At 36.3% G+C, this 24038-nt stretch overlaps 1 pseudogene; it reads right to left on the reverse strand.

The window, feature by feature from the left end:
* Window positions 1–285: 285 nt before the first annotated feature.
* LOC149155274 (E3 ubiquitin-protein ligase PUB23-like) lies at window positions 286–20462 on the reverse strand (annotated as a pseudogene).
* Between the last annotated feature and the right edge of the window lie 3576 nt (window positions 20463–24038).

A 24038-nucleotide genomic window follows, 5' to 3' on the forward strand; every position in this document is an offset into this window, starting at 1 on the left:
GAATGAATACAACACCATAGGCCTCTTTGGCATGGCATTCCCCACACTCTTCCCTACAGGCATTGCCATGATCATGCAACCAAGAGTTACAAAAGTTGAGATGCATGAATATGCTTTACACTTCCTGCACTACCATGATAACCAATTTGGACAACACCCAAGATTCCGCTACTATCTTTATAACATTCTAATGCGCCATCGTAGCCAAACTACTGCTAGTGTTTTTGTGAAAAAGTACATTAAGAACAACTTTCCAACAACGGTTTCAGACCTACGACAATGTCTTCATGACTCTCCAGATTCAAGATTTCCAGAGCAAATAATGCGATTCAGTTCAGCCATACGAGGAACACGATCTTTTTGGAACAGACGTCGATCTGAGCTAACTGACATGATCACGCAAATAGGAAGTCCTACATTCTTTTTCACTCTCAGTGCAGCTGATACTAAATGGCATGACTTGCACATGATCATGCCTCCCAGTGTTCCTTCCAATTCAGTCAACCACTTCCAATGGAAAATCCAAAATATAATTAAGAACCCACATCTAACAGCCCAATATATGCATTGCAGATTTACAATTTTTCTCGAAGAAATCCTGCAAAAAGGCCTCCATGCAGTAGACTATTGGTGCAGGTATTTTTTAATATCCATTTTCTTCTACATTAATTTTCTACATTTGACATATATGTTTTAACGAGATTTTACCTTCATATTATATCCAGGTACGAATGGCAACATAGAGGATCTGCACACATTCATGGCTTCCTCTGGCTGCAAAATGCACCAAACATGGACACAATTGACTGGAACAATGCATTAGAAATTGCTAATGCACAGAAATATTTCGACCACTACGTAACTGCCTGGAATCCACGTCAAGCAGAACACCGAAATATTGCGCTTCAGCAATCAACAATTCATAACCCATGTCTTCTTGACACAGCATCAATATTCACATCCAATCAGTTTGAAGACTATACAGAGCTTGTCAACTGCATTCAACGTCATACAAAGTGTCATGAGTCTTCTTGTCTTCGCAAGAAAGACAACATACTTAGCTGCCGGTATGTAGTACCATGGGAGTTGAAGTCCACATCTTCACTTTCCATTGATGATAAAGGTCATAAAACCTATGTCCCTGCACGCAATGATGAAAGATTGAATATTCACAATGTCGATCTACTCTCTATTTGGAGAGCAAATGTTGATTGCCAACCAGTCCTTTCTCGCCATGCTGTGTTAAAATATATTTCAAAGTATGCAGCAAAATCAGAAACAAGATCTGAGAGCTACCGTCAAATGCTATCACGGCTATCACAAAGTGCCATTCCAGAAGCACCTACTGTTGCTGTTATCCGAAAACTCCTTACAGAAACCATTGCAGATAGAGACATTGGAGCACAAGAAATATGCCATATGTTACAAAAGCTACCTCTTTCTCTCAGCAGCCGTACATTTCGGACTTTGAATGTTAACAAGTCTGTTTTCAAACGCGTTTCACAAGATACTGAGAACCCTTGTTTGACACCAAACTTTATCCTTGCATACATGAACAGGCCTGTCTCCTTGGAATCACTGCCCCTCCTTGAAGCTTCACACTCATGGTCATATTCTTCCCAGCGAAAAAAAAACCAATGGAAACACATATTCCCACTAATCATTGTACATGTTTTGCCTCGTTACAATGCCATTCCTTCCTCTGATGATCCTTCTTATGCCACTTTTTGCTGGAGTGAATTACTATTGTATTTCCCCTTCTGAACACTCCCCAATGATATTGGTTCAACTGATGCAGAAATTATTGCACATTGGGAACAAAAAAAGGGTACATATACACCATGGCATGTCCATCGAGAAATTGAAAACCCACAAACCCCACATACTGAAGATCAAACTACCCCCGACATCCCTCCTGATTCCATGCAGATGAACGAATGGAAAATCCTCTCTCAGCTACACCCAGGTTACAATATTGCAATTGATGACCTTGACATGATTGGCTACCGCGACTTTGATGCCAACCACAATTGGTCACATAATACTATCCCTCCCCACTTGCAAGAAACTGCCATAAATTTCGTTGATTTCAACCGCTCAATGATTCAAAGTGAACATCATTCTTTTTGCAACCTTCCCCAAGATCACACATTATCTCCTACTCAGAACATAGCCTTCACCACTATTTTTTCACACTTTAAAACCCCTTCGCCAAAACCCCCACACAAAATCATCATACAAGGAACAGCTGGGACAGGAAAATCCCATTTGATTAAATGTCTGCACCATGCATTTGTGGAAAACTCACCAGCAAACAAAAACCCTTTGTTGTTACTTGCACCAACAGGTGTTGCAGCTTTCAACATAAATTCCCTCACAATTCACTCTGCCCTTCGTATCCCTATCCAAACAATGCATCCTCTTGAAGGCCAACCACTCCTACAACTGCAAAAGAAACTCCGTCATGTAGAGTACATTCTCATTGATGAAATGGGCTTCATTGGTCCAAAAATGCTTACTCGCATTGATGATCGTCTAAGAGAGGCATTCCCTCTTCACCGAAATGCACCATTTGGTAATCGCTCAATTATCCTTGTCGGAGATTTAGGCCAGCTACCACCTGTAAAAGACATTCCTTTATATGCTGGGACATTGCGTGGCACTGCACTTTGGCGCAGCTTTGACATATTCATAACACTTTCAACCGTTTTTCGTCAACAAGGAGCTAGCCCGTCCCAGGTTGCTTTCCGGCAAATACTCACAAATCTCAGAAATGGAATATCTACACTTGAAGATTGGCAACACCTAATGTCAAGAACAAGTTCGTCTCTTACACATGAAGAGCAACGCACATTTGAAGAATCCATGCACCTATATGCAATAAATAACTCAGTTGTTTTGCATAATAAGAAAATGCTTAAAAAATTGAACATCCCAGTAGCGATTTGCTCTGCATAACAACAAAGTAAGAGAAGTCCTACTACAACGGAAGATGAGCATTTGCCGGCAAAAGTGCTCTTATGCAATGAACAAAAAGTTATGCTCACCAGCAACTTATGGGTACATGCAGGCCTCGTCAATGGCACACTTGGAAAGGTCATCTCAATATTTTATTCTATTGGTTCAAAGCACCCAGAATTACCATCCTTCGTGGTTGTCGACTTTATACAATACAAAGGAACACCATGGGACATTTCACACCAAACATATGTACCCATTTCTCCCATCACAAGGGGTTCACGCCGTCAGATACCACTTCAAATGGCATGGGCTTTAACGATAAACAAGTCACAAGGAATGACATTAGACAAAGCAACAATAGACATCAGCTCCAAAGAACGACAAGGGTTAACGTTCACTGCAATTTCAAGAGTGCGTTCATTGGCGGACATTCAAATCAATCCAGCATTCCCATTCTCACGCATTGCAGAAATGCACAAGAATCCATATCTTAAGCGTAGACAACAAGAGGAACCATTGCTTGCATCAAAATCTATGCAGGATAATATACTCTAGCCAATCGTACAACTTGTTTTCCAGAATTACCCACATGGTAAACACCAATTGCTACAATAACCAAATTTCACATACATTTGCTTTCTATTACATTTAACCTCATATGATTTTATATTATCTTGAAATCATTTATTTTATTTCAAATATTCAAACATAATATTTCCTGCCAAGAAAAGAAAGGCCTAGCATTCGCTGTAAATTAGAAATTTCTTTAAAAAATCATTTATTTTACTTTAGCGCTTTAAAAAACATGCTTTTGTCAAACACATCCATTGTCACTTACAATATTTTATTTTTTGATGGAAACAGGTATGCATACAGGCTATTTAAGATTTTTGTATGAGTATTGCCAACAAATTCAGCATCCTGCCCCAGCAAACATTGCCCCATCATGCCTATATGATTACCTGCTCATTGTCAATTACATCTATATGTAATAAAATGCTCTTATTGTACATATGTTTAGAAGCCAACTAATACTTTCATTGTATATATGTTTAGTTCTTAGCTACCAAACATGTCTATATGTGTAGACCATATGTAAAATTTCAAAAAAAAATTGCAAAGCATTTAACTATCTCTTGTATAATTAGTTCTGATAAATGCATAATACATGTAAAATATTTAGATGTATTCAAGTGTTGTAAGTCTACTATGTTCCACCAAACATGATGCACAGTTATGGAGTGTCATAAGTTTTTTTGTACCTACAATCTTAATAAAAAAAACACAGTTTACATAGATTTTGGGTTTCTACTGTGGTTTCTATTGTTCATGGAATTCTAGATGTTATGCTACTCACGTTAAGTTATCTTTGTTTCTCTTTTCAAAAAACTTATATAGGAATATGTTTACCTTACATGGGCTTCTGCAATGCCATTTATAGAGTGGTTAGTTGTTTGTTTTTAAAATGTAATACATTTACATGAAATTTTCTAATTCTCTTCTTTTCTGTTTCAGTCATGTCAACATCTTTAAATACATGTGATTGAATAGAAAGTCTTGTGGTTCTCTTTAAGTATTTCTGCTTTGACATGCTGCTTTGTTCTCTTTTTCACTTCCAGTATAAATATCTTACATTCCCAGTCTCTACTGTCTCCTATATCTTTTACTCTATTTCATATTTAATAAGCTGTACAATATCAATAGCAGCGAAGAAAGTGGCCCGACCTTTTCTAAAAATTCAACAAGTCCAACTTCATAAATCTATCGGCCTCTCTTTGTACCTTTTGGTACAATTGCTAGTTATACAAAGGTTGTATACATGATCACAATGCTCATATATATGGCATATGTATGGGCTGACTAGGTTGGTCTTACAGCCAACTGTCATTCGGTCAGAGTTTTCCACCATCACGTTCCAATTAATAGACTATTCGATCTTTCAACGCAGACACAAACAACCGTTAACTTTTCATCCAGTCCATAAGCCACTGTAACAACACATATGGCAGTATTGACTTTTGAAAATCTAGCAGGATGGAAACCAGGGCAACGTCATCATTATAAGCCCAGCCTATCGCAATGCAGCATTTAAAACGTTTAAAACGATTAAATGTCCTAAGACATTCAAATCAGATTCCTCTGAATCTTTATTTATGACAAGGAACAAAGGATAAGACTTATTTAAAAGTCAATCATTATACGTCCACGTTTATATTATGGTATTTGTCACATGAAAAGTAAGTTAAATGTGGAAATTCAACATTTTAGAGTTCAAATATTTTAATTTTTATTTAATTTTTTCAAGCTATAATTTTATTCCATAATACGAATTTTGACGGTCGACGATTACGTTTATCTGCGCCGCCGGGTTTAGACAGAGGGGGAGGGCGAGTCGCGACTGTGTTAAACTGAGGTTCTCTACGATCTTTACCGGAGCCAATCCGGAATATATCATTCTAATGAAAAAAAATTGATATTTTTTCTTTATTTTTGTTTATAGCCAGACATTGGTAAAAAATCCATGGATTTCTGGCACTAACCTTAGACTTGGGTGCACTGTAGATCCCCCTGCGTCTACCTTGTTAGCTTTAGCATTTTTTCTATTATTTTATGTTGATTTTTAACTATTGCACCTTCCCTCTATGGTAATATTTGTGTGCATATCTGACATTCCCTTATATCTTTCCACAATCATTCATTTGTTTGTGTGTGCATAGTTCTAAGGTTCTTGTCTCAACGCATTTATTTTCTAGTAACATATTCTAGTGGCGTTCCGCTATCAATATCGTCACCTGCAATGTAACCATTTTATTCAACATGGTTAGATTCAACAAAGATGCAACATTCAACCATGGGTGGCATAGTGAATTTCATTTCCCTTATAACGGTTGATAAATATAGTAGAAGGTTCATCTTTATCATTTGATAAATCATCATAATCACATTCTTAACCAATTGGTTTTCTTGTTCGAATAAGCATTTTCACAACACTTGTACATCATTTAGATCCAAAATTTAAGCATAGGATATTCTATAGTTGATTATCTATACTAATGTACAAGGAATTTGGTTTTTCCCTAGTGAAATGGGATTGAATTCGACAACATTTTGGACACAAATCCCATCTGTAATGTTTTCTTCTGGAAAAGGAACCACAAAAGACCTTAGCTATAAGGGCCACTAATTATTTCAGAGTCATATTCAGGAGCAATGGCACACTATCCTACATAATGTGCCCCCATTCTCAGTCAGGGTCATTCACTTTATTGACACTTTGACTTCCGTAGTGACAGACCTAAGAAAATGGCCATGGAAATGGGTATGATTAAGCCCGCGGAGGATAAATTTGAGGAGCTTTAGCGAGACCTACATGAGATCAATATTTCTTTATCTTCCTAAAAAAGAACCCTGAAGATTGTTACAAAAGGACGACAGTTATTCCCTACTGGTAGGAAACTTCAATTATCAATTGAAAAAAAAACACATCATACATTCGTGAGCACTCTCCGTGGGTTTTTATGTAAAAAATGGTATCATTCTTTAGTTCGAAAATATAATGCAAATGGAGATTAAGAATATACTCTATTTTATCATTTCTCAAAAGATGCTTCATCGAGAGACTAGAGTTGAGGCTTATCATAATATTTGCAACAACAAATGCACATACATTAATATCATATTATTTTGATGGTGCATCAAACTATTATTGCATCAACTTTGACTCTCCATTTCATAGTTGTTATTCAAATGATTGATACATGTTTCATACATAATCAATAATCATGTGTGAGAATGATATAAGTTATTAACAATAAGGCTTTTAGTTTGAATTCCTATGAATAAAGCATGTACAAGAGAGCCTAATTTGCAACTAGAATTAGAGCCTCAAATGTCAAGTTAGAATCAATGTTGTAGAAAAAAACAAATCCTTCAATGTGTTTCGTTTTGTAGTCATTTTTAAATACACATTAGTTTGTGGTCATCCCAAACTCAACATTTGAGAGAACTCCCACTTAGTAGAAGAGACAAACATGAAGGTTTGTTAGGAAATCTTTTTGGAATATCTAAGCCATAGAACCATGTTCCAATAGTTTGTGGTCACGTTCAAATTTGTATTGGTAAGCACTTTCAATCACTAGAGGACTTAAAATTTTAGCCAAATTTGGAAATGTTTTAGGAAGAACTAAGTATTAAATATGAGTTGTAGAGTTTGTGGTTAGTCTTAAACAACCATTTAGTAAGAGACTTCTTATTTTGTTACCCATTTCGTTGTGGTCTTCCTTAAACCACTAGATTCAAATATCACATCCAACCATTAGCAATTGTCCTCATTTCTTTGTTAGGACCCACATACACCCATTCAAATTGAAGGGTTGGGGGGGCAAGGGGGATGTTAGATACATAAATTGCAAGGGTTATTGTGTAGAATATGATTCAACATGAGGAGTCTAGGAGATATTTAAAGAGGAATCCAATGGTCATAAACATTTCCTTTATATCTATATCATTCTAATGAAATGCAATCAATTGTTATCATTATTTTATTATTATTATTATTAATTTACACATATAAATATTCACTTAAATATCTACAAATTATGCAAAACATGGCGTGGCTTCAATTCATACATTATAATCATATTGCACTAACATTTTGTGATTTCCTCCCATCTAGATTCCTCCACATGGATGTCTACAACATATGTCAATGTACAACCATTAGTATTTTGTAATTCATAATGCCATTTTTTCTCACTTACTCCATGTAAAACACATAGTTTGAGGAGGTTAATATCCTATTAAAGAAAAATAGTTTCCAAGGTTTATTCATGACTATTCTATCAAATTCTATATTTTCAAACTCTCTAATGTAACTCACAAAATTTTCAAGATATTTCTAATGATAAAGGAGGAAATTATAGTGGCATCTTGAAACTATGTTTGACCCCTTGCTATGGTCTCCATCATTGTTGGAAGATGTAGAGACCTTATTAGTGTAGAGTTTGTAGATTGGTTAGGGATAGAGTGCGGAAGACACACTTCTAGGAATGGAAATAGAATTTGCCGTCTAATCCACCATTTCCTAGTGATGATAGAATATTTGAAGCTATAAAACCACATGGTAGGGAGAGTAGCATAGTGGTTTAGACCTACACTCAAAATTGGCCCTCCAAATTATTTGACTAGAGTTGAGCCATCATAAGTAGAAAATTAGTCAAGGAATAACCTTTTAAGACAAATTTACCTTTAAAATCAATTTATTTGGAAATCTTCCTAAGATAAAATCCAAAAATATTTATTTGGGAATTATTCGTGACAGAAAATCTGAATTTCTTTTATTTGGAATCATTCCTAAAAGAGGCTCTAAAAAATATGCATGTGCAATCACCAAGCTAAGTCTTGAATCACATAATTATATGGCCATGATTTCTCTTGATGACTAACGTGCATTATATTTTGTCTTATAAAAGAAAGGTTTTTGGTGAGACTTGATGTTTTAGTTTGAGAAGTAACACCCTTATGCCAACATTTAGCTAAATTCTAATAACCTTCCTATTGTCCTTTTTGTCCTTGCTTGAGAGGGAAAGCATCTTCTTTACTATATAATTGAGATATTTCCTTACATGTAGCCTATTAGATATACTTGGATCAATCTACTATAATTTTTGGAAACAATTTTAATATTGAGAGGGGGGGTGGATCAATATTAAGGCTAATTTAAACTTTTTATGCTAATTTATAGTTTCTCATTCAAACAGGGATCCCACTATGTCTACAACAATTAATGAATGATAACAACATCCATATAAATCAACACAAGAATAAACATAATGAGTAACAAACACATGAAACACAAAGGTTTAACATGGAAACCCTTCCAGGAGAAAAACCACCAAAGCTTGTTTGTTATTTGATGTAAAAAAGAGCTCCTACTCTATTACATGACATTGTTTGTGGGCCGCCACTCACAAGAAGCACCACATCCCTTTGATTTTTTGCTAGCACCCACTATAAGGAATAACCAACCCCTTTCTTTTGTGTTCACCTAACCAACCTACAAGAAGAACCAACTGAAGCACCAACTTCATGTATTTATTGCAAGCACCAAATTGTAGCTCCTTGGATCTATGCAAGCACCAACTTGTAGGAGGCACCAACCCCCAAGCTTTAATTAGACACCCACTCAAATGGAAGTACCAAATCCCTGTATGTAGGGTCCGTCCCACACTCAAAAAGGAAGTTATTACTCACTATAATTGGTAGACACTCTGCCTAATTTTAGTTCAGTTCTTTTCTGGAGCCTTCTCTTCATTCATCCAACAGAACACTCTGTCTACTCTATAGTAGCATACATTCTCATACGAAGCTCTTTACTCTTGACTCTCTTCTTCTACACAGGAACTCATCCTTTCTCTGCAACCGAGGCACACTTGGCCTCTTCTTAGAACCACTGACAGACCGAGCTCTCTACACATCTCACAAGCAACATTGTTGCTTTCCTGCAGTTTCTCAATTATTGTCCTAGATTTTGTTTCATTTCTACACAATGGTTGATGTTATCTCCGCAGCCAAACACGTTTCCTGATACTATACTCTATGAATGGCCCTCCATACTGTTGTAACATCTGGTTACTTGCCACTACTACCTTATTAAACGCTTAGCATGAGATCTTAAGAATTTTCTTGACTATGCTACTCAACAAATGCAATTGTGGCATGATTAATTAAGAGAATAGGAACCTGTGTAATTCTCAATACTAAGAATTAAATCTTAGTCAACTTGCACACTCAAGGAGTACCACTGGATTGGATTCTACTTGATACAATATCCGAACATCAAACTAGCACTTCATTGATGCTCTTTAAGGCTCACATGGCTCGAGATCTACATCTGCAAGGCTTCCTTGATCTAGGCCTAACCTTCAGTACTCGACCTTCTTTTATATTTAATTATTTATGGCATGAGGAACACTCAGGTATGGAGATTTTGCATGTAGCCATATTTTCAATTCAATTCTTCTCAACATGCAAGAGAGATAAAAAAAATATTTTTACGGAGTCACATGTTGCCTCTGGGAATCGTTGTCCTCTCTACCTCAGTCTCCATCCTTTAATTATCACCATTGACTCCATTAAAGAATTTGTGCAATTATCTTCCTTGCTGCCTTGCACCGGTACTTTCACTATCTTCCTTTGTTCTAGTGATACCAACTATTATGTGTGCATTTACCTAGCTATCACATGCTTCTTCTTATCCCACTATGTCCATGGCCAATTATGGCATAACCACAAGATAGGGAGGACTTCTTTCCAAAGTTGTCGACTTATCCATGCCTAAGGAGCTAAGCTCTTAAATAGTTTTTGACTTGTCGAGTCACTGAACATTTTTCCTCAATGCGTTTATTTGTTGAACCCAGTTATGGAAAATAGCCAAACAGGCATATCTCTGAAATATGGCACATGGTTCCCATGAGTTGTGACTCATTCCATGCCATTAAACATATACCACTATCGAGATGGAGCTCGGATGTGGTGATGCTTAAATCTTCTTATAAAATGGATCACCTACATCTTACGGTCTTGCAGTCTTCGTGTTTGGCCCACCGGCCACCTGGTTGCCTTTGAAAACCTTTGTCTGCCAGCTTCTGTAGACCTCCACCTGTTGGCCCCACTACAATGCCTATACTATTGAGTTGGAGCGTTGATGCCATGTGGCTCTAACGTTTTTTTAAATTGGCTTTCATAAGGATTACGGTTGGTAATATTATAGTTATTGGCCCACTAGTGTGCACCACTTCTAATGTTACCTTGTCTTTGCACTCTTTTCTTCGTATTCGGTCTAATGTCCTTAACACGCTTACGTGCAATGGTTTTTGTTCATAAATAGCCTGGAGGCCCTTGGTCATGAAAACACATGAAAACCACTACATAACCTTGACCTTAGTGTGCCTTTCGTCATTTGATGAAAATTTCAACTTATAGGAAACTCTATGTCTCCCAGAAATCCATTCAAAGTGCTTCTGGGTTTTTGACTTTTGGGAAATTCTTGTTACGGGTTCTATGAATTGACTTTCCATCAAATATTGTCCCCTGCTAGCTGAGTTCCTTGCCATCTTGGACCACCTTTTAAATAAACCTTTGGGGTTTTGGGCCTTTTAGGGTTCCAGAGTCCCAAGCTTCCCCCTACACTGGCTCATTACAAACCCATAACATTTTAAAGTAAACTTTCTGGCTTCCACCTTCTGCGGTTTGACCTTCTGCCCCACTAAGATTCCAGGAACTATCCCCGCAACCTCGACTCACTGCTATCCTAATTTTCTTTTAAATAATACTTTGGGCTTCTCAGCTTCCTAGGGTTCTAGGCATCTAGACACTGCAACTATAAGTGACTTTGACTTGTCAATAAATTTTGAACGAGAGGGTGATTTGCATACTTTAGTATACAATTGGAAAGATGTTTCCAATAACTTTCCAGCTAGGCTATTTCCAAGAGAATTTGAGTAAATATCATAATGCATAAATGCCTCAAAATCATGGGTCTCCCAACCATCATAGTCATCTTTTTATTTATTCCCCACTAGGCCTACTACTATGATGATTCTCTACAAAACACTGCATCAACCATGCGACTCCCCTCGAACAACAACAACCTTAATGCTGGTTCGGTTGACATCAATGCCTCACTTCTTGCTTCCACTTAGCCATCAATGTTAATCTTGCTTAACATCAATGTTAACATAAATTCCAACACATTGGATGCCACCAACCATCGATACTATGCAAATTTTTTAACACATATCTCCTATGTTGTAGGAATTAATGCCAACACACTTTCCAATTATTCATACAATGCAAACTATGCAACAATAATGAGAGAGTGGGATCCTTTGTTGATTGTAGAGCCTAATTATCTTCTTGATTTGGAGGTATTATTTTTTAACCATGTTTAGACCCCAGCTCCTCATTGGGGTGTAGAGGTGATTTCTCCCTTAGTATTGTTCCATGACAAGGATTAACAATGATAAATTGTGGTTAAATATGGTTGACCATTAATGATCATGTTAACTATTGTTGAACTAGTTTTACCATGGTTAAGTATGGTTGAAATTAAAATTTCATTATGTTAAAGCCCTTCTTCATTAGCTATTTTTATTAGAAGCCTCATCAAAGAAACCCATAGGGTATTTTCTCTAAAAATTCATAAGCCAAATGCATCTCAGTGGTCCCTTATTGGACATGGGACCGATTTTGTTTAGGTAAGCACATATATGTTGATGCATATGTGAATGACGTCCAATGAAGAATTTTTAAAAATACTTGCATTTTTACTTCTCCAAATTCCCTCTATAATGTTTAAAGGAAGGAACCAATATTCCTTCTAACTCAACATCTAGTCCCACAAGCAAGCTTCCATAGATGTAAAATTCCAGTTTTCATAAATGTTTAAGATGCGTAGAACTCCAATCCAAATGGAGACAACAAATGGACACTACAGGAAAATATGGACCACGTCATCGAGTGCCTCCTTACATAAAAAACATATCCCAAGTCCAATGAAACCCCTACGACATAGATTGTCCCATGTTAAAATCTTGTTCTTTCAAGCCAGTGACGCAAAACATTTGATATTTAGGGGAAGGTTCCAATTCCAATGGTCATAAACATTGTATTTATATCTATATCATTCTAATGAAATGAAATAAACTCTTATGATTTATTTATTTATTTTTCTATTATTATTACTATTAGTCTACATATATAAAGATTCACTTAAATATGTAAAAATTATACAAAACATGGTGTGGCTTCAATGCACACATTATAATCATATTGTGCTAACAATTTTTGGTTTCCTCCCATCTAGATTCCTCCACATTGATGCCTACAACATATGTCAATGTCAAACCATTAGTATTTAGTAATTCATAATGCCAATTTTTCTGACTTACTCCATGTAAAACACATAGTTTGAGGAGGTTATCAACCTATTGAAGAAAAGTAGTTTCCCAAGGATATTCATGACTATTCTATTAAATTCTGTATTTTCAATCTCTCTAGCATACCTCACAATTTTTTAAAGAAATTTATAATTATAAAGGAGGAAATTATAGTTTCATCCAAAAATTATATTTAACCCCTTGCTATGTTATGCATCATTGTTGGAAGATGTAAAGACCTTATTAATGTAGAGTTTGTAGATTGTTTAATGATAGAGTGAGGAAGACACACTTCTAGCAATAGAGATAGAATTTCCCATATAATCTACCATTTCCTAGAGGTGATAGAATATCCAACGCTATAGAACCACATGGTAGGGAGAGTAGCACACTCATTTATGTTAGCCTCTACAATGTCCCAGGCTGAGGAGGAGATCGAAAGAAGTAACTTCAAACCCCTTGCAGTTTAGCATCTAGTCTTGCTAAAATAGAGAGGGATCTGTGGCATAAGTGCTTGGGTCACATGAGTGAGAAGGGATTAAAAATCCTTGTTGATAAAAATATATTGCCAGGTTTAAAATCCTACAATCTTGATCTTTGTGAGCATTGTATATATGGTAGACAGAGAAGGGTTTCATTCCTTAGAGGTGGCCATGACAAAAAGAAAAATGTGTTAGAATTGGTACACTTAGATGTGTTTAGGCATGTTAACATCAAATCATTAGGAAGAGCATCATATTTTGTAACATTTATAGATGATGCATCAAGGAAGGTTTGGGCATATCCTATGAAAAATAAAAGTGAAGTTTTTGGAATATTTCAAAAATTCCATGTTGCTGTTGAAAGAGATACTAACAAATTACTAAAACATTTAAGAACAGATAATGGTGGAGAATATTGCTCAAATGCATTTAAGGAATATTGTAACAGGTTTGGCATAAAGCATGAGAAGACCATGCGTGGTACTCCTCAATAGAATGGTGTCACAGAAAGGATGAATCGCACCATTATGGAAAATGTGCGAAGTATGTTTTCGAATTCTGGTTTGAAGAAGAATTTTTGGGCTGAAGCAGTCAGGACCACTTGCTACCTCTTAAATAGATCTCCAACTACAGCATTGGATGGTAGTATCCCTGAAGAAATTTGGACTGGTAAGAAGTTGAATTATTCTCACTTGAAAATCTTTGGATGTGAAGCATTTGTACATATTTCCAAAGAAAATAGAACTAAGCTAGATGATAAATCTATGAAATGCATATTTTTGGGATATGAGGATGAAGATTTTGGTTATTGTCTATGCGATTCAGTCAAACATAAAATTATTAGAAGCAGGGATGTTATATTTAATGAGTCAGAAATGTTCAAGAGCACTGTAGGTGAGTTGGAGGTCAAGAACGTTATTGACATATTTGAAGAGCAGCAGGAAAACATGCCACCAATACAAGAAAATGAATAGAAAATTCAAGAGCATAAAGAACAACAAGTGGAAAATGATGAACAACAAGAAGAAGGGATCTTGTAGGAACCTTCACAGGAGATTCAACCCAATAATGCACCACCACAGTTGTTTCACAGATCTTGTAGGCCTCATAAGCCTTCACAAAGGTGTCCTCCTTCAAACTATATTTTGTTGACTGATGAAGGTGAGCCTAATTGTTTTCAAGAAGCCTGTAAAGTTGAGCACAGTGAAAAATGGAAGAAAGCAATGGAAGAAGAAATGAACTCTTTGCTGGAAAATAAAACTTGGGAGTTGGTAAACCTCCCAAAAGGTAGAAAAGCTCTACAAAACAAATGGGTTTACAGGATTAAGCATGAAGGTGATGAAAAGAAGGAGAGGTATAAATCAAGGCTGCTAGTGAAAGGTTTTGCCCAAAAAGAGGTATTGACTTCACTACAATTTTCTCACCTGTTGTTAAAATGTCATCCATTAGAGTCATTCTTGGTCTAGTTGCTGCTTTAGACTTAGAATGTGAACAGTTAGCTATAAAAACTACTTTCCTTCATGGTGAATTGGAGGAAGAAATTTATATGGAGCATTGAGAAGGCTTCATAGAAAAAGGAAAAGAAGGCCTTGTTTGTAGGTTGAAGAAGAGTCTCTATGGGTTGAAATAGACACCTCGACAATGGTACAAGAAATTTAATTCATTCATGTTGGAACATGGTTTTCAAAGGTTGGAAGTTGACCATTGTGTCTATAGCAAGAGATATGATCAAGGAAAGTATATCATATTATTGTTATATGTGGATGACATGTTGATTGTTGGGCATGATAAGAATAAGATCAATAGGTTGAAGAAAAATTTTGGTAGCAAATTTGCAATGAAGGATTTGGGACCAGCACAACAGATATTAGGCATGCAGATTATGCGTGATAGGAAAAACAAAAGGTTGTGGCTGTCACAAGAAAAGTATATCAAGAAGGTGCTTGACAGGTTTAATATGAAGGATGCCAAGCCAGTTGGTACACCCTTTGCAACCCACTTCAAGCTGAGTATTGAATTATGTCCTAGTGATGACAAGGAGAAAGAAGAGATGAGCAAGATTCCTTATGCTTCAACAGTTGGTAGTTTGAGGTATGCCATGGTATGCACATGGCCAGACATTGCATATTTAGTGGGAGTAGTGAGTAGGTTCCTTGCCAATCTAGGCAAACAACATTGGCAAGCAGTAAAATGGATTTTGAGTTATCTGAAGGGTACTAGTCATTATTGTTTATGTTTTGGTCATGATGAGACTGCGCTTGAAGGATTTACAGATGCAGAAATGGTGGAGATATGGACACCAGAAAGTCCACGACAAGTTATTTGTATACATTTGTAGGTACAATAGTATCTTGCGTGTCAAGGCTACAAAGAATAGTAGCCCTCTCTACAATAGAAGCAGAGTACATAGCTACAACAGAAGCTTATAAAGAGATGTTGTGGATGCAGTGATTCCTAGGAGAGATAGGAATAAAGTAGGACAAGTATGTGTTATATTGTGATAGTTAGAGTGCCATTCACTTGGTGGAAAACCCAGCATTTCATTCAAAAACCAAGCACATTCACTTAAGGTACCATTGGATCTGGCATGTGTTAGAGGAACAAAAATTATCCTTGAAAAAGATTCATACAGATAGGAACCCTGCTGATATGCTCACTAAGATTCTACCACGGAATAAACATGAGTTATGTAGAGACATGGTAGGACTCGGTGTGACTTGATTCATGACTCTTATTTGGCTTCAAGTGGGAGAATGTTAAGTGTGAATCCAAATTCATGCAGAATTCTAGATCCTTATACACTGCCATTAGTTTCTAGATCTCCATCTAAAACACATGCAGGATTCTAGATCCTTCTACAACCTCTATAAATTTGTAATTTCTCTGGCCAAGGAAAGCAAGCCAAGGTCGAGGCCTATTATGTAATGCAAAGCGATTTCTGTTCTCCAATGATTGTTTTATCTATTCCACTGTTTTTTATTAAGTAATCTTGTTGTTTCTCCATTTGTGTGTTTCTTAAATTATTCTTTGCTATTGTCGTCTAAGTCTCTGAGTATAAATCTGTTGTGTGTGATGTATGCTCCGAACTAACACTTGGAAATTCTCCATTGTTAAATCACTTATTGACCTATTAAAAGAATACCAAAAAAAATGGTTTAGAAGAAGAGATGATTACATATTTTGAATGTAAGGTTGCTCATAAAATTGATAAGAATAATATATGTTTATGGAAAAAATCATCGTAATTATATATATATATATATATATATATTATTTTAATATTTTGTTAATTGACATTATTTTGGGTGTTTAGAGGAAGGAATAGAATTTTTTTAGCAAATAAAACGATAAATGTTTTAATAAGTAAAATGATAAATGTTAATAATATATGTATAGTCTTCTAGCTGTGAAATTTTTTATTATTTTACTATATTCTTATTATAATAAATGTTTTGTTTTTTTATAATTTGATACATATATTTTTGTGTTGTCAAATTTGTTAGTGAATTGATAATTTCTTTTGGTAAGAGGATGATGGCTAAGTTTTGATAATGTAAATAGATATCGCTCTCCACCGAGCTTGTAAACAACTTCGTTGGTTAAGGATATTATTCTTCAATAATCTCATAATAATCAAATATCTCCCCAAGGGTCAAAAAGGTCATTACTATTTGATATATCCACAGTATATATAATCTTGCACTCTCGCTCTTCGAAATAGAAATGCCTATATACATGTCCATAACAATAATGATGCTCATACGCATCGAATCCGTATGGGCCGGCCAAGTTTCTTTGTTTTTTAAAAGTAACATTATTAAAGTCCGACCCATTCAATAAAATTGACATAACAACGAAAATGCCTTCCTTTTTCAGGCCATCTTTCTGTTTAATTGCGTGGGTGTATCAGATCAAATTTCGAAACTGTGCATGATAGTTCCCATTAGGTACGGAAGACAAGGGGAGACTCTAAAAGTATTTGCATGCAATCTCAATACCTCCTTCGCCTTCTGCTTCGTTTTTTCTGCGCAACTGAGTTGTTGAAGCATGCAAAGTTTAGACACAACTCCACACTGAAGCACCTCCCGAAGAATCGACGCAGTTGGAGAATATGTGCAAAAGCGACCAAAGAATTCGAACTGCTTTCTGAGTGGCAATTTCTGAAACCCTAATAATCTTCTTGGAGACTACAGCAATGCCCATCGCGTGATTAGCCATGGCAGCCCTTCCTTCTGCATAGTCCACTAGCATGTCCAACAGATCTAATATCTTTTCACACTTGGGCTTCTCGGCCTCTGGAAGTAATTCAATCAGACAAAATATTGCGCCTGCCTCTATAGCCATTAATCTGTTCTTTCTGGACTTTTTACATATTGCTATGAGGACAACCAAGGCAGCCATGATCGCCTGATGGCAGGATTCACCCTTTATGATCTCTAGGAGACCTTGGAAAATATCAATCTTTCCCCTGCCGATAAATTCCCAATCAGATATCCAAGTGGTAACCTTCTGCAATAAAACAACCGCGTGAAGTCTAGCTTCAGCGTTTCCCTTATGCAAGACCAAGGCCATGGACCTAATGCAGGCTGCCTCTGACAAAGATCTTGCAGTTTGCTGGGTCATAGGAAGCAGATGCAATATACCCAAAGTTTCCTCACAAGCCCTGAACTTTTCATTCTCACTGTCGTCGCAGCAAGACGAATTTATCAGAGATGCAAGAACGATACTCGAACCGGCCGCCGCCATGCACCTTCTGTTTCCCTCGCTCTCTCGCGCAATGGACCGCAATTTTTTCAATGCAATGATGCGTTCCACTGCTGGAGATCTGAGTGCAGCTTCAAGTAACGCGGAGATTTGATCGGAGTCGACGGGCGCCCGGGGAGTGGTGATTTGCTCTACGCCCTTGGAGCTGTTTGCAAGGCACCATCCTTTAATGAGGCGACGCAGCGTGTGGTTTGGAGTTAAATCGAAATTCTCTAGCGGCTGCATGGTAGCAGGACACGTTTTCTTGTTGCACGAAAAAATCCAGTGCTCTATGCTTTCCCGATCATAAGTCATGCCCGTGGAAACGGTTACGGGGTCTCTCATAAGCTCCATCGATATGGGGCACCTGAAGTAAGAAGGCACCTCCACCTGCGAACAATCATGTGGTGAGTTATTGAAGCTTAACATAGTAACGTTGGTATCAATACAGCGAGATAACCAGTTATTCAGATCGACCACGCTTCAGGGCAGGCTTGTTGTCTGAAGGCTTCAATATACAGATAATTAAAGCTTAGCGTCTATGACTATATAGTTTCTCTTCCTGCACAATTGTTAATGTCAACGCACTCGCTCTGTCAAGGTTAGGCAGTCAGTTGTCGGTCGGTCAAATATAGAAATAGTGTGCAATACCACACGTTCCAATCAGCAGACTATTTCAGCTTTCATCGCAGACACTAATGGCTGTAAGTTTTTGATCCAGTCCATAGGCAACTGTAACCACACATATCAGAATATTGACTTTTTGAAAATATAGTAACATGGTAACCAAGGCAAAGTCATCATTAAAAGGCCAGGGTGTCGCAAGGGAGCATTGAAAACTATTGAAGGCGGAGACATTTCCGTATTATGACGAGGAGCGAAGGAGAGGATTTATTTGAAAGGTACTTGCCACCTGAAAGGCATTTAGAGTTCAACGATAATAATTTTGATTTAATCGATTTTTCCGAGCTTTATTCCATTGATAAGAATTTTGACAGTCAGTGTATCTGTTTATGGATTACTTAAAAAGTGGTTAAATGTGGAAATTTTGGAATTCTAACTTTTTATTAAAGTTAAACAATTGGTTTGAAATAAAATTTTATGTGGTTTAATTTAATCAAATCTTTATAAAATTTTGTTGGATCATAATTTAATTTATAAATTATATATAATTTGAGTATTTTAAAGATTATTTATAATATTAAATTTAATTATATATAACTATAAAAATATATCATCTAATTAAAAAATGTTTGGTCAGATTTAATTAAACATTTAAATTTATTCCATAGTTACATATTTTAACAAAAAATTTAATTAATTTTAAATTTCTTATATAATTTATTAAATATAAACCTTATGTGATAAATTGTTTTCTTAAATGTTTTATATAAAAATAGTTAATTTTTCTTTTTAATTTTTATATAAAAATGGTTAATTTAAAATATTGTATATATAAAAATATCTAATTATATCATGAATTCGGTTAACCCGTGCAAAATATGGTTAGCATGCCCTTGACTAATACTTTTTTAATAAAAAATTTACTCTGAATATCATAAACAAACTAATAAACATAAATCTAGTTATATAATTTTAAAAATAAAATAAAATTAAACTTTACTTTATATTTTTGAAAATAAAAGAAATTAAAACTGAATTGAAATTTTCATATTGAGAAAAATTACATACTAATCATTTGAATTAACATTATCTCCCTCTCTTCCCATAAACCAATACGTGAATTAACATTATCTCCCTCTCTTCCCATAAACCAATACGTGAATTAACATTATCTCCCTCTCTTCCCATAAACCAATACTGTGATATTCCACAGTAAAATCTTATCCATAACAAGGAGGGTTTTGTGGCAGCAAGTCTATGCTTTGAAAGAGTGTTTAATTTGGGGAAGCTATTTTGTTTAATGGACAAACTTTGCTTAAAATCTTATTCAAATTTGTAGTTACTGAAAATACAGAAGTTGGTTGGCAAATAGATCAAGTTGGTTGACAAATTGGCAAATAGATCAATTGGTTGTAGCTAGCATCCTGAAGAGACTAGAGCAAGTGCAACAGAAACAACAAGAAGGGCTATGGTAGCAGAGACATTTTATCCAAAAGTAGATGTTGTTGATTCAACAGTAGCTTATCCACGAGTACTATTAATAGTCTAAGCCCATGGATGCATAGAATCATAAATAAATGCGAAGCCTCACCGTAAAGAGAAAACTCTACATCCTGTAGATCAATTGCACACCCTCATTAGTGGGAACAAGAGCTTATGCCTTCACATCACCACTTGCAAAAGCAAGGGATGTAGGAACATCCATTGACTTCATAACTAACATGAAATATTAGACGTATTGGTTCCTAAAACATTGAATAATTTTAATTTTTTTCAGAAGTCCAGTGAATTTGGCAAAGGGACCAATCTATTTTGTTTAGAGGATGACCTCTGCTTAAAACCTTGTTGAAAGCAGTGGTTGAATTCCAAACAGAAATTCCAAGTTCGAAATGCCTAACTTGGAGAAACAGAGCTACACTGAACTAAAGGAGATCAAGCAGATCATTGGTCAGAGCGCTTGGGAGTACGATAAGTGGTTCTGTGCCATCAAAATAGCAGTAATTGGAGTATGAAATCCTGCAGAAGTCCTAGTGAATCTCGCAAAGAGACCAAGCTATTTTGTTTAGAGGACAACCTCTGCTTAAAACCTTGTTGAAAGAGGTTGTTGAAACCTGTAGTTAAAACAAATAACAGTTCAAGCAATGCACACCGGAAGGACAAATAAATTACCAATAATTTAAAAATCCTCTGCTCAGCTTGGTTTTGCACTTCTTTTGAACTCATTTCCAGTTACAATCTGTGCAATCTCAACTATATACAAAAATGGGTAATCCCAATATTCAGATAGAATAAAGCCTGTAAAAATTGCAGAACCTGAAGCCCTAAGCTGTATTAGGCATGCACCCCTTTTATAGAACAAACCTGAAAGTTTCCCCCTTTGGTTACAAATTCTCGGGTTCAACCTTATGCTTATCTGTAGCCCATTATAATCATATTACATGCTTGTAATGAGTTGTAAACAAAAGGCAAAATGAACTGGGTATTCACAAGCGCTCATATGGGTTCATGGTGAATACCATAAAACTCGTATATTTGTAAATAAACTTCAATCAAAGGAGATGTCCATTTATTAGGTTCTGGAACTTGTGTCAATTAGGATGGCGTAGTTGAAAATTCAAATTCAAACATTGAATATTGCATAGACCTAGAAAAAACAGCGAAGGGTAATAATGGGACTTGGGGAGCAATGCATTTACAATGGTTTATGTAAATGCCCAATGGTTTTGTGTAAAGTCCCAACAAAGCCAATCCCACCCAAATCTAGAAAAGACTTTTGAAATCTTGTAGTCTTGAAGAAGAAAACACCACCCACCTACAGAGCACTTGGGAATTCCCCCAGTCTCTAAGAAGAAAACAACCTCCACCTGTTGATTTAGTGTAATTGCAAAATAGTGTGGACATTAGTACATTTGGGTGGGGAGAACATGCAAAGCAGAGAAAAGCAGAATAGATTAGAAATTATTTGTACAGAAATGCCAAGTTCCAAATGCCTAACTTGGAGAAACAGAGTTACTCCAAACTGAAGGAGATCAAGCAGATCATTGGTGAGAGTGCTTAGGAATACGATCAGTGGTTCTGCGCCATCAAAATAGCAGTAATTAGAGTCTGAAATCCTTCTTGTTATTAATCCACCTAAATATGAATTACAAGCTGAATCTCAAAACTTAGTAAAGTATTTAAATTAAAAAAAATGTTATTAATAAATATAAATCAAAGTGCCACATTTAACACAATGATATTAGATGTTTTCGAGACATGGTAACCATGCCTACATACTTTCACAAGTACACCACATGGGTTTATGCTCAGACCACTTGTCCACAACGATGATCTAGATGTATGTCTATTGTTATTTTTCCTGTTAAAGTTGGTAGACGATAGCCTGCCATTTTTCCTGTTAACACTGATCGAAGGTGGAGGTCAGCACTGGTTAGCTTTCTTGAGAATGTGGAGGTCATCATTGGCTAGCTTTCCTAAGAACCTGAATTGCCCAAAACTCAAAGATCGAAGGTGGGGGTCATCACTGGATAGCTTTCCTGAGAACGTGAATTTCCAAAAACTTAAACGAATCCACAACAACAACATCCATCACATCGTGCATGGAAAGAAACTGTCCGGTTGAATTGACCCTTCCAATTCAAAGTGCTTTCCTGCAAGTTGAAACTTGTTAAGCTGAAACTACCCTACAAGTTGAAATCACCCTTGGGTAGGTAAAGACTGGCTTCAGAAAGTCCTCCAAAGGAATTTAAGGGGAAAAATCAAGGGTCATTCAATAGCTTAACTTTCTATTTTCTCTTGGGCACTGCAAGAATTAATGGGTCAATTGTTAAGTAACATGGAAGGATAGGAAGGTGCTAAGTAACAGGGAGGGATACGAAGGGCCTATGAAGGTAGAGGCCCTATCGCAGCTGTGAGGACATATCAATGCTTGAGGGCGAGTTGGGGTTGTAATAGATTTGAGGAGAGACGAGTTTCCTTGTAATTAATTCTTGTGCATAAAGATGAACAGAAGGGATAGCTTGTACCATTGTTTATGAAGTTATAAAGGATGTGTGGCTTTGGTTTATTACCTGGAACAATCTATTGTACATTTATGCGAGTATATTTATATATCAAACTTGAATGTTTGTCAATTTGCTGGAGGAAGCTTGCTAGCGCTGGTTGGAATTCTCAAAACAAATTATATGGCTACTGATTTCACCAGGTTATCTTAATTTCTTGTTCACTCACTTTGTATTAATTAACAATTTATCATATAGATGTTTATGTCCAAAGTCTATTGTTAAGTACATTTGTATCAGTGTTTCCTATACATTTGTATCAATGCTGCCTATTTCTCTGAATTTACAAATCAACCCAAAAATTTTATTATTAAGTGTATTTGTATCAATGTTGCCTATTTCTCTGAGTTTACAAATCAACCCAAATTATTGATATATATTTTCAGTGTTGCCTATTTCTCTGAGTTTAGAAATTAGCCCAAATTTTTGATATATAATTGCAGCATTGCCTATTTCTCTGAGTTTACAAATCAACCCAAATTATTGATATATGTTATAGACATTTTTGTGCCTTACAGCTATAAGCATGAAATGTCCATAATCCAAGGGATACAAAGTCCCTAAAAGTGTTGTTCCTACCCCTAAAGGAACAAGGTCAACCAATGACAGCTTCTCCCAGAAGTTCTCCACCAGAAACTGCTCAAAACTAGTCAAATCAGGATCAATTCAGAAGCTCCACTAGCCGCCTGCGTTGCAAAGCACCCAAATGCACTGGCTAGGTGCGTTGCAATGCACTTGAATGCACTACCCATGTGCATTTAGCGGGAAATGACAAGTGCCAGAGTCATTCAACGAGGTGGAGAGACAGTGGAAGTTTCCAGAATCTTCTCCAATGACACTTGCCTCACTGAATTCGACCAGTGATGAGTAAGAGGCTCTCAGTCTCCAAGTGGAAGCAAGAACTGACAGAGAGAGGCCACAAGTCAAAACATAAGCTGACTCATCCTCTCTGCTTACATCTATATATGGATCCCTCACCCCAGAGATCCAGGGGCTGGAATTTTGTACTTTGCAGAGAATTGCTGTTGGTTTGAGATTGAGATTAGTGCATTGGGTGATTTATGCTTTGTTGGAGGTGAGGAAGGGATTCCTTTGCTGGGAGGTAGATGCTGGATCAGGACTCACTTGGTTGTATCTCCTCTTGGACTTTCTTATCGTATCAATAAAATTATTTGAGTTTCTTCTACATGCTTGTACATCAATGATGTTTTGTTATATTTACATGTTTA

This window comes from Pinus tabuliformis, chromosome 9 (genome assembly GCF_031772625.1).
Source record: "Pinus tabuliformis cultivar Carrire ecotype Pingquan chromosome 9, CPIR1, whole genome shotgun sequence".
NCBI classification, from domain to species: domain Eukaryota; kingdom Viridiplantae; phylum Streptophyta; class Pinopsida; order Pinales; family Pinaceae; genus Pinus; species Pinus tabuliformis.